Source organism: Myotis yumanensis, unplaced genomic scaffold, assembly GCF_028538775.1.
Source record: "Myotis yumanensis isolate MYYU_CA2020_CCGP unplaced genomic scaffold, mMyoYum1.0.hap1 SCAF_1, whole genome shotgun sequence".
NCBI classification, from domain to species: Eukaryota; Metazoa; Chordata; class Mammalia; order Chiroptera; family Vespertilionidae; genus Myotis; species Myotis yumanensis.
This window is the reverse complement of record NW_027223752.1, coordinates 170,521,227-170,532,779: the sequence shown is the minus strand read 5'-3', so window position 1 is coordinate 170,532,779 and position 11,553 is coordinate 170,521,227. Positions and strand designations below refer to the sequence as shown.

Here is an 11,553-nt window from a genome sequence, read left to right as displayed (position 1 = left end):
TGATGGGCTTTTATCACAACAAAACCTCCGCCAAAAAAAAGAAGGAAAATATTTTAATACTTAATCACTCTTCTATTTATTCCTTAATTAACCCCATCATATTCACAGAATCCACACACTCTCGTCTTTCACTTCTTCAGCTTCTTGCCAAACATTTACTAGCAACTTGATTCCATGTCGTAGCAGCTTATTAACAGGGGGCCCTTGCCTGGGTGTTGCACTGCTTTCTTCCTCTGCCCTGTCCCCGCAACTACTTCCATCTTGTTTCCAGAGCCTGATTATGAAAAATTGGATGTATCTTTGTATTTTTAAGGATGGAAGAAGGGAGTTTTAGTGCTACCTTGTAATATTCCTCTTTGAATCATATTTATTTTAGACAGATGGGAAGGTGGCCTAGAAGACTGATTGTTAAGCTTAGGATATTCCTAAATGCAATAGTGCCTATTTCTTTGCACTTGCCCTTCCTCTGCTCACTTCCAATGCATGTGCCTTTATGCCACCTGCTTTCCTTTGAAAGCAAAATAGGTAGTGCAGCCGAGCCTCTAGCACCTCTGACTGTGCACAGAGGAAGCCCGTGGCCTGGGAAACCCATCACTCTCACTTGGTTTCTAAAACTCACCAGAACCTTGACAGGAAAGCCTGCAAGCCTGGCGAGCTGCATTGGAAACAAACCACAGTTTCACTTCTTTTGCAAGAAGAAGTCTGAAAAACACCGTGTGAGCCTATACTAATGTCTAGTATGTAAATAAATTATACCTAATAAGTTCTCAGAGGGCTATTAGCGTCTCTCCAACCCAATAAAAGCTGCCTCGTTCTTGCACGGGGAACAAATGGTGATGATCCTTGGAAATTTTCCAGGTAAACTGGTTGGGAATGATGGGAAGGGCTCTTATGGTGTTAATAATGCCTCCCATTAATTTCAGGAAAGGCACATTCCCCAGCTACCTCTCACTCGGTTAACCTCAAGAATGATTATTTTTTGAAAAAATGTGTCAGATTTAAGTCATATCTCTAGCAGCACATAAAAATGCTTATGATAGAGGAAATGAAAAACAAATCTAGCTAAGTATTATTGTAGAGTATTTAAGATTCTTCCTGGATAAGGATTAAAGTAAGTGAAAGGGAGCATGGCAAGTCACTGGATATAGAAGGTTCTCAGTGAATATTGATGAGTGAACTATTAAATGTACACCAAAGCAAGACAATAATTTATTCAAGTGATGGGCTTGTTGATAAAATTACTTAATTTTGTTATGAATATTACATTTATCAAATATATAAGTTCTTAAGAATCAAGTGGTTAGATGTCATGGTTATTGAGAACCTCTATCTTCATCCTAACACCCTTGTCCCCAGCTGAGGTGTTTTTATCCTCCTTAAGGCCGATCTCTAGTGGTAGGAAAACATCCAAGTTCTGTGAATGTCAGATTTGTTCAGTTGATGCAGAGTACCAGATACATGGCACCTGCATTCTCAGATTCAATCTTGGCCAACAGGATGGCCTACTTAAAAGACTGTGTGATGTGTTTTCAAAGAATTTTGGTCCCTAAATACAGTAATTTAAGACTGATGCTTAGGTTGTAACTTTTATAAATGGGTTCCATTAGTTAAGGCTTGGCCCCAAATGAATGCAACTACCTGGAAAAATAATACTTTAAAAATTCTTGGTCATTTCTACTTTAGTGTAAATAGTTTGGGTAAGAGAGAGTAAAGAGAGCCCGAGGATTCTGGAGATGGAAGTGGATTTGGGAGAGGGCACGTTGAAGAGAGAAAGTTCTTCCCCGAGATCGCTCTGATGTTCAAGAGTGAGTTTCACCCCAAATATGTTCTCCCCTATGGTGGGCTCCCTTTTCACTTTGTTGATGGTTTCTTTTGCTGTGCAGAAGCTTTTTATTTTGATGTAGTCTCACTTTTTAATTTTTTTCCCTTAGTTTCCTTTGCCCTACAGTGGTTCTCAACCTTCTGGCCCTTTAAATACAGTTCCTCAAGTTGTGACCCAACCACATATTTTCGTTTCTACTTCATAACTGTAATGTTGCTACTGTTATTAATCGTAATGTAAATATCTGATATGCAGGATGGTCTTAGGCGACCCCTGTGAAAGGGTCGTTTGACTGCCAAAGGGGTCGCGAACCACAGGTTGAGAACCGCTGCCCAGGAGCTGTATCCGCAAACATATTGCTATGAGAGATGTCTGAGATTTTGCCGCCTATGTCTTCTTCTAGGATTTTTAACCCCTGGACACAGACAATAGGGTTGTGGAGGCCTCGGGTGGGGATCAGGCTTTAAAGGGTCAATGGGAGAAAAAAAAGGGCACATATGTAATATTTTCCACAATAAAGATTTATAAAAATAAAATAAAATACAATGACACATTTTAAAAAAAATGAGTTTCATGCCTGAGTTGCAACTAGGACTGTTGACATTGCTGCCACCATGTTCAGTTGTTGAGAATGTAGTCAGGACTTATAGTTTGGCTGCAGCCTTGACTGGGGGTGAAGATAGTCATGTCCATGTTGCCTCATGGTCTGTGGGATTCCTGAGCCAGTAGTAAAACTCTGGAGGGAGTAGGACTTTACATTTTCAGATGTGATTTGTAGCCATAATGCATGGCCAGGATCACAGCACATTTCACAGTTGTTAAGAGAGTACTAGGAGAATATTAAGATTAAATATCAGGGCTTTTAATACAATTTTCTGCTATAGATTATGAGTCTAGAAATTCCAACCCTTCACTCTCAATAAGAAAAGAAATATCTCTGATATTAATTACAAGTTTTTAACTGTGCATTAATACCCAGTCTCCAAGCAATCCAAATTGTTCACTTCTAGTGATCATTAGTCTGTACTTTCTTTTAACTAATTAACATTTTATTATTAAACAGAAATAATCTGTTGGCTTTACTTGTGCGACGTTCATACTTACCTGGTTAATTAATTATGTAATTGGCCCTTGTTTGAAGTAATCAAGAAGGAGACACAAATAGAAGTAACACATCAAGGATCTTGTAAGAGTTGTGCTTCTTGGTTTCGCGCACATAAGCTGGCACATGCATGCATGCATAAATGTGCTGTTAGGGTGAGAAAACAAGACAGATACAATATGTACTAACATTTTTAAGTGTTTGTTATGTGCCAGATATTGTTAGATAAGTACCATTATCTTAGCTAATTCATAGATTATGAAGCTGAATAGGTAAATCACATGATTAAAAAAAACTATAGAAAAAGAGAGATTAAAACAAGGAACATTAGAAGGGAAAAGGAGTGGCAATTATGTCATTTTCCATCACTTTTAGAGTTGTGTTTAAGTGTGACAAAATGAAAGCAGACAGATTTTTGGGGGGCAATATTGGAAAATTAGGAAAGCTGGACATGGATGTTGAGTTACAGTTAACTTCTTTGTCTATTTTATTTAAATCTCACTGAAATAGTTGGATAGTTATTTATTTTTTTTGTGGTGATGATACCATTTATGAATTGGCATTCAAATTCATACTGACTAAGAATGTTGCTTATAATCATAGCAATACATTTTTTAAAATATATTTTATTGATTTTTTTACAGAGAAGAAGGGAGAGGGATAGAGAGTTAGAAACATCGATGAGAGAGTAACATCAATCAGCTGCCTCCTGCACACTCCCTACTGGGGATGTGCCCGCAACCAAGGTACATGCCCTTGACTGGAATCGAGCCTGGGACCCTTGAGTCTGCAGGCCAACACTCTATCCACTGAGCCAAACTGGTCAGGGCTCATAACAATACTTTTAATAGAAATAGCCCATATAGGGTCTGAAGCATTCCTTTTAGAGGAAAAATGTACCTTTTTAATGTAATTTTTTTACATTAAAAAATTACATCCAAGACTCTGCTCAAGGTCCCCAAAGTAGGCATTCAGTTAATAAGTTTTGCCCTTCATTGTCAAATAAGCAAGTTCATAATCAGTTAGATTCCATTTCACAACACAACACATAACACATATACACCTGTAGAAAAGACTATACCAAGAATACTGAGTGGTTATTGTTGGGTGGTACATTGATTTTTTTCCTCTTTTTTGATTGACTTTTAAAAAAACTCTACAAAAAACAGGCCTTATTTTGCAATAAGAAAATTTATAGAAGTCAACCAATATTTATCATGCTTCCACCAAATAAATGGTATTATACTAGGATCTTTGTAGAAAATGCAATAATATATTAAGAAAGAATACTGCCCTCTAGAATTGTTTTTATATTGTAGAGATAGCACAAAAAATGAAAGCAGTATATGAGTGGCACTGGTATTGATTTCCTAATAAGAGGAGGGAGTAATCCCTAAGAGTTGTGTTGTTGGGGCGGTGTGTGTGTGGGGGGGGGGGGGGAGGGGACTGCAAAAGGAATCAAACTGGCCCCAAAGATAGGTCCAGTCCAAGGGACATGTGAATAGGAGGCAGGAATTCTTGTTGGATATAATGGCTTCCATAAAACCACAGTGATAAGAAAGTACTGTGTTTATTTGAAGCAGAGAAATGGGATTAGTATTAAAGAGAAATTGGTCTTGACTATGGCAGCCCTTAAATGTCACATTAACATCTGCTCACAGCAGCCTCTTTAAATACTTCTGGCATTCCCGTTTTAGGGGCACCAAAAACAGATAAGGCTATCTGAGACTCTCAGAAGAGGTATTCCAGGCCCCAACACCCCCATTTCTTTTTAATGTTGTCCTTTGTCCCATCTCTTTGCCATGCCTGTTTGATAGCAGCATCTTGATTTCAAATCGCCTACTTTGTCCTTATTATCAATTTCTTCATGATACTGTTTCTTGACATCACTTCTGGGCACAGCAGGTAAGCAATGCCCTGTTCCCACACCTGCCCTCAGGACTGTAACGTACTGCACAGAAGCTTCATTTTGTCCTAGACTGTACTTGCCAGAGGAAGGAGATAAGAAGTATATTTGCTATTTTTAGTTGTGTAATAAATTACTTCAAGGCTTAGCAGCTTAAAACAACAAATATTTACCATGGCACTGGTTCCTGGGGTCAGGAACCTGGGAGTGCCCTAGCTGGGTGGTTGTGGCTCAAGTCAGTTAAGCTGCTTGTCTCTGAAGACTTTGACAAGGGCTGGAAGATTGGCTTTCAAGCTCATTCAAGTGGCCATAGGCAGGAGCTTCAGTTCCTTGTTATGTGAGCCTCTCACAAGGCTGCTCACTGCGTGACATCCCCCAGAGCAAGTGATCCAAGAGTGAGAGAAAGAGTATAAGAGAAAGCTACCAAGATGGAAGCCACAGTACTAATTTCAGAATTGACATGGTAGCATTTTTGCCTTATTCTATGGGTCACACAGACCATCCCTGGTACAACACGGGAAGGAATTACACAAGAGTATGAACACCAGGTGGCAAGGATCATTTGGAACATCATGGAGTCTGGCTTCCATGAAAAGTTAGGGAACTATTCTGAACCATATATTGGTATAAATGGATTATCTACAAAGATGGACTTGACAGTCATGTGTTTGCTCTATCTATCTACACTAATAAAAGAGAAACATGGTAATTAGTGTACTACCGCTACCCTTCCCATTGGCTAATCAGCGTATCCTTATGCAAATTAACTGTCAGCCAAGATGGCGGCCGGCAGCCATGCACTGCAGCGAGCAGGGAGGCTTGCTTCCTCCAGGGACTGCAGACTCCAACGTTCCCCGCCTCACTTGCCGGACTCTCAACTGCAACTCTAAGCAACTATTACTATGTTGCAAATAAGAAGCTAAACAAAACCAGCTGTCAGTCAGCCCCAGACTGCAACATTGTATCCATGTTTTCAGCAGCAAGGCCTCAGAGCTAAAGCTGGCCCAGAATTTTAAAAAAATAAAGAAAACAAGGAGCGGTTGGGAGCTTTTAGTCAACTGCCAGTGGGAAAACAGCCCTCAGCCCCTCACCCAGACTGGCCAGGCACCCCAGTGGGGACCCCCACCCTGATCAGGACACCCTTCAGGGCAAACCAGCCGGCCCCCACCCATGCACCAGGCCTCTATCCTATATAGTAAAAGGGTAATATGCCTCCCGGCACTGGGATCAGCGGAGCAGCGAGGCTCCCGGCACCGGGATCAGCATGACAGGGGGCAGCCCCCAAACCCCCTGATCAGCCCTGCTCTGTGCCTGATAGGGGGGGAGGCCCCCCTAGGTGCAGCCCTGCTCTGTGCCTGATAGGGGGAGGGCAGGCCCAATCCCTAGGTGCAGCCCCTGGTCAGGCTCAGAGCAGGGCCGATTGGGGAGTTGGGGCGCCGCCCCGTCATGCACAGAGCAGGGCGGATCAGGAGGTTGCAATGCCACCCTCAGTCACGCTCAGGGTAGACTGATTGGGGGGTTGGGGCACCGCCCCCTGTCACACTCAAGGCAGGGTCGATGGGGAGGTTGCGGCGCCACCCCCTGTCACGCAAAGAGCAGGGCCGATCAGGGGGTTGGGGCGCTGCCCCCTGTCACTCACAGAGCAGGGCCCATCAGGGGGTTGCTTAACTGATTGCCCTGCGGCTCTGTGTGTGACAGGGTGCAGCGCACCAACCCCCTGATCGACCCTGCTCTGTGTGTGACAGGGTAGAACCATAACCTCTCCATCGGCCCTGCCCTGAGTGTGACAGTGGCAGTGCCCCAACCCCCTGATCGGCCCTCCTCTGTGGGTAATAGAGGGTGGTGCCCCAACCCCCCTCCACGGGCCTTGCTCTGTGTGTGACGGGGTAGAGCCATAACCTCCCCATTGGCCCTGCCCTGAGTGTGACAGGGTGCAGCGCCCCAACCCCCTGATCCGCTCTGCTCTGTGTGTGACAGGGGGCGGTGCCCCAGCTCCCCTATTGGCCCTACTCTGTGAGTGACAGGGGGGAGCTCCTCAACCCCCTGATGGGCCCTGCTCTGTGAGTGACAGGGGGCAGCGCCCCAACCCCCTGATGGGCCCTGCTCTGTGAGTGACAGGGGGCAGAGCCCCAACCCCCTGATCGGCCCTGCTCTTTGAGTGACAGGGGGTGGCGCCGCAACCTCCCCATTGACCCTACCTTGAGTGTGACAGGGGGCGGTGCCCCAACCCCCCAATCAGTCTACCCTGAGCGTGACTGAGGGTGGCATTGCAACCTCCTGATCCGCCCTGCTCTGTGCATGACGGGGCGGCGCCCCAACTCCCCAATCGGCCCTGCTCTGAGCCTGACCAGGGGCTGCACCTAGAGATTGGGCCTGCCCTCTGCCACCCGGGAGCAGGCCTAAGCCAGCAGGTCGTTATCTCCCGAGGGGTCCCAGACTGTGAGAGGGCATAGGCCGGGCTGGGGGACACCCCCCGTGAGTGCACAAATTTTTGTGCACTGGGCCTCTAGTATATATATAAAAGCCTAAGCGACTGGCCCACTGGCCTACAGGCTTTAGCTATGATGCGCACTGACCACCAGGGGGCAGACGCTTAGCGCAGGAGCTGCCAAGCTGTGGTCACTTGGCAGCGGAGGTTCTCAGGTGACACACCCAGAACCAGAGAGGAGAGAGCCCGATTCCGGGTGCGTCACCTGAGAACCACCCTCTCACAATCCAGGACCCCTCAGGGGATGTCGGAGAGCCAGTTTTGGCTGGATCCCTGTAGGCCACGCCAAGGGACCCCACTGTTGCATGAATCCGTGCACTGGGCCTCTAGTTAGGTAATATTTAATTATATTTCAGAGACATATACTTCATTGAAATATCAATTTTCATGAGAGTGGCACCATGCAATATGTAGAAATGCCAACTATGAAGCAAAGCCTATCTGTGATGTGTATCTGAGCAGAGAGCTCTATACAGCCCCCCCCCCCCCCCCCCCCCCCCCGAGGTCAGGCTTACCTTTTGGGGAACATGGAGCTGGAGACCTGTGGTTGTGCTGCACAGCCCAGAAGCATGCTGCACTGAGAAAGAGCACTGTGCCATGAGCCCAGACTCTGACCAACTGTGTGACACTAAGCTGCCCTTGCTGGTCATCTGATAAGTAACTGGAGTGCACTGGGGCAGATAAAACATTTTAATTCGCTAACTACTTGGAGTCAGTTGTGGCAGAGGATCGACTCCTACATAGATTTGGCAACACAATGATGCACCCGGGAGGGCTGATGGGGGTGATTAGGCTGCTGAACTTATTATTTTGGCTGATGAGTTGGATAATGAAAGTGGAAACTGAAAATTGAAGAAATAAGAAATTGAGCCCCAGGAAGATTCAAATAAGGTAACTCTTGAATTTCAAAATTTTAAAGCAAAGAGAGGGACTACAAATAGTTTACACTCAAAGAAATAAATCTATTAGATTATGAGTAGGACTTTCTACTGTATTCTAACCTTCTCTTATAATATCAATATAATTTTCTTTTTAAATAAAAGAAATTGGCCTCACTCTGTGGCCCTTGCTTTCTTCTTTTTGTGACATTGCTTATCCCTAACCTTCATTTTGCCTTTGCTTTACTATTGTGGAAGAGAGTGTGACAGTTTTAGATTCTCTTGTCAAGATATCTGTGAAGAAATACATAAAAAAGCAAAATCCAAATTCAGCTTTATTTTGAAGCTTTAAAAAGCACCATAGGAAACTTCTGCTGCATCAAGAGCTCACCAAGCCAGAGGGGCCCCAAACCAGAGGAGCCTTGTGGTCAAATCTCTCACACCTGAGCTTCTACAGTTTGTTTTGTATCACTGGAAATTCTTTCTTCATTTGAATTTAGGTAATTCTCCAACTATCAAAGTTAAAATTTTATTGGAATCTACATAAATGTCTGCCAATTGGTGAATATATAAAGAAAAAGTGGTACATATATACAATGGAATACTACTCAGCCACATAAAAAATGAAATATTGCCATTTTCGACAACATGATGAATCCTGAGGGTATAATGCTATGTGAAATAAGTCAGATGGAAAAAGGATAGCATTTCCATCTAGTTTTGAAAGTTACACCCTTACCCTTTGAGGCAGCATGGGGTGATCTGGAGAGTATTATGCTAAGAGAAATAAGCCAGATAGAGAAAGACAAGTATCACATGTTCTCATTCATATATGGTATCTAATGAACAAAATAAACTGATGAACAAATAGATCCAGAGACATAGAAGCATGGAACAGACTGTCAAATCTTAGAGAGATGGCAAGGGTGGGTGGTGGGTGGGAGAGATTAATCAGGAAACTTATATGCATATATTCACATAGCGCATGGAGACAGTGTGATGAAGGCTTGGGAGAGGTGGGTGTGAAGTGGAGGGTGGATTGGGGGGAAAAAGGGGACATCTGTAATATTTGCAACAATAAAGATAAATTAAAAAAAAAACAAACTTTGCCAACCTAGTGTTTATCAAGTGGTATTTCTGTAAGGCTTAATTTGTGTCGTAAATGTTTCCCTCCACGTCCTGCATGGTTCAGGGTTCGGGTCTGGAAGAGGAGCCGCACAACAAATGAAAGAGAAAAGACACGAGATAATTTGGGAATATGGGGGACCAGGTGAGCAAGTCCAATTCAAGAGGAAGGACTTCCACTGTGCTCAGGCCTCACCAAGCTTTTTATAGTGAGAGGTAAACAAGGTAGTGGTTACCATAGTTACACAGTTCTTGTGAGTTTCACTTGTTTTGACCATGGTTACACTTCCTGCACTTCCTCAGCCCATTAGCTTCCCAGATAAGATCTAGGGAGTGTTATAAGGTCAAGCCTAATTATGCTAAGAGGACTGAGCCCTCTAAGCTAGGACTTGTTTGTGACTTTGCCAGCAGGTCAGTCCCAGGCTTAACCCTATATCAGTTTCCCACAAATTTGCATTTCCCTGATTCATTTGTTTTCTCTTTTATAAAATACCTATTCATATCTTTTGTCTGTTTGCTTGTTGGGTTGTTTGTCTTATCCTTAACTTTTTTGAGGAATTCTTTGTCAGTTATAGAAATTACAAACATTAAAAAATGCAAAACTATCCTCAAATTCTATATACAATATTTTCCTTAAGACATCTTTTGACATTTTAGGCATAAAAAATACTATAAGAGGTTCTCTAGTTTGTCTCCAAATTCCATAAAATATTTGCAACTGGATCAATCAGTCAGTTTCCCCTACAAACCAGAATATTTATTGAGCTACTAGTTAATATTCAGAATGAAAAAATGAAAGTCACAAAGTCTGCCTTCAAAATCTATTCTCCTTCCAAGTTACTGTCCATTTGAAAACATATATATATATAAAAGGCTAACATGCTAAGTGTCCATCCAGGTAATGACGTCACGTACCAACACCTGGCTTTCTCTCCCAACCAACTAGTCTCCTTGCAGTTTCTTCAGCCCAGGAACATGACTTGCTTTATAGACTGGAAACATTTTACACTTTAACCAAATGTCTGTGAAGCATTTTCCTGTGCCTTATCTCATTTGATCCTCACAGAAGTCCTAGAGTAGATAGATAGGAGACTCGGTGGAATCCTATTTTATTTTCATTAGTCAGAAAATGGAGATTTAGGAAGGTTAGAAACTTGACTGGACTGAAATGAAGAAAGAAATGGTGGACCTTGAAAATGACTTCAGGTTTTCTCACTGAGCAGAATAGAGTCAAACTCTGCTGCAGTTAAATATTTTGCCCTTTGTTCTCCCTGTGAGATCTATTATAATAATCGGCTTCATGTTGACATTTACTGCTGTATTGCTAACAATTACTTGAAAGAGAAGTTGGGGTGCTTCACAGGGCTGGAAAAAGTTTAGCTAAATCAGAAAGCAGGTCTAATATATATTATTCTATATATATGAAAGGCTAAGTTGACTCGTGTATGTGCGATACATATAAAGCTCTTGCTGGTGCCAATCACACACGTGTATTTCGATTTGTCATTATTGATGGTGAATTTGGTCGACACTTCTATTATAGAGAAAGGGCAAATAGTGATACTAAAATATTTCTCCTATTAATTTCCTTTCAATGTGCATCAATTTGTGCACTGGGCCACTAGTAACAATAAGAACATACACAACCAGAGAGCCTTTTACCCTTCCCCCTGATTCCAGCATCAATGACAAATAATATCCTAGTAGTCTTAAAAGTTGACTTTTTCTCTGAACACCTGTCAGAGATAAAATTTACCTATGCTAACCCATACATGTTTGGGGCAGAATCTATTTGTAACAGTTTCAATTACCTTTAATACAATTTTATTTCATCTGAATGTTCACTTTTACATGGAGTGGTTATGTTCTATCAATATCCTTGCATAAATTTATAATATCCTGAAAATGTGAATTCAACGTGGTAAACACAGGAATATCAATTACACACTGTTCCAACTACATTGCACATGGCACAGATGCTTATAAAATTCAAGTTTGCAATAGCAATAGCTTCTTACTTATTCCTGCAAATCCCTAGGGATGCTGTAGCTGAAAATCATTTCAAGTAATGTAATGCTGCTCTGCCTTTCCCTTGAAATGGCCACTATAATAGACCCATTAGCACTACAGGTATTTATATTCTGCTTTTCAAAGGATGGGCTCTGGAGATGTGTGCCAAGTGTTCATCAAATGAATTTCTACTGAGCAGCATCTTCCAGGGTGTTTGAGAAT

General features: G+C 42.6%; 1 long non-coding RNA gene across 1 annotated transcript in view; it reads right to left on the bottom strand.

Moving 5' to 3' along the window:
• Window positions 1-2,337: 2,337 nt before the first annotated feature.
• LOC139006467 (uncharacterized) overlaps window positions 2,338-11,553 on the bottom strand; it is a 37,745-nt gene continuing 28,529 nt past the window's right edge. The window contains exons 2-3 of the long non-coding RNA XR_011470749.1: window positions 2,927-3,071; window positions 2,338-2,651 (exon numbers count right to left, since the gene is read on the bottom strand). This is a non-coding gene — a long non-coding RNA (uncharacterized lncRNA). The remainder of the gene's footprint in view (window positions 2,652-2,926; window positions 3,072-11,553) is intronic.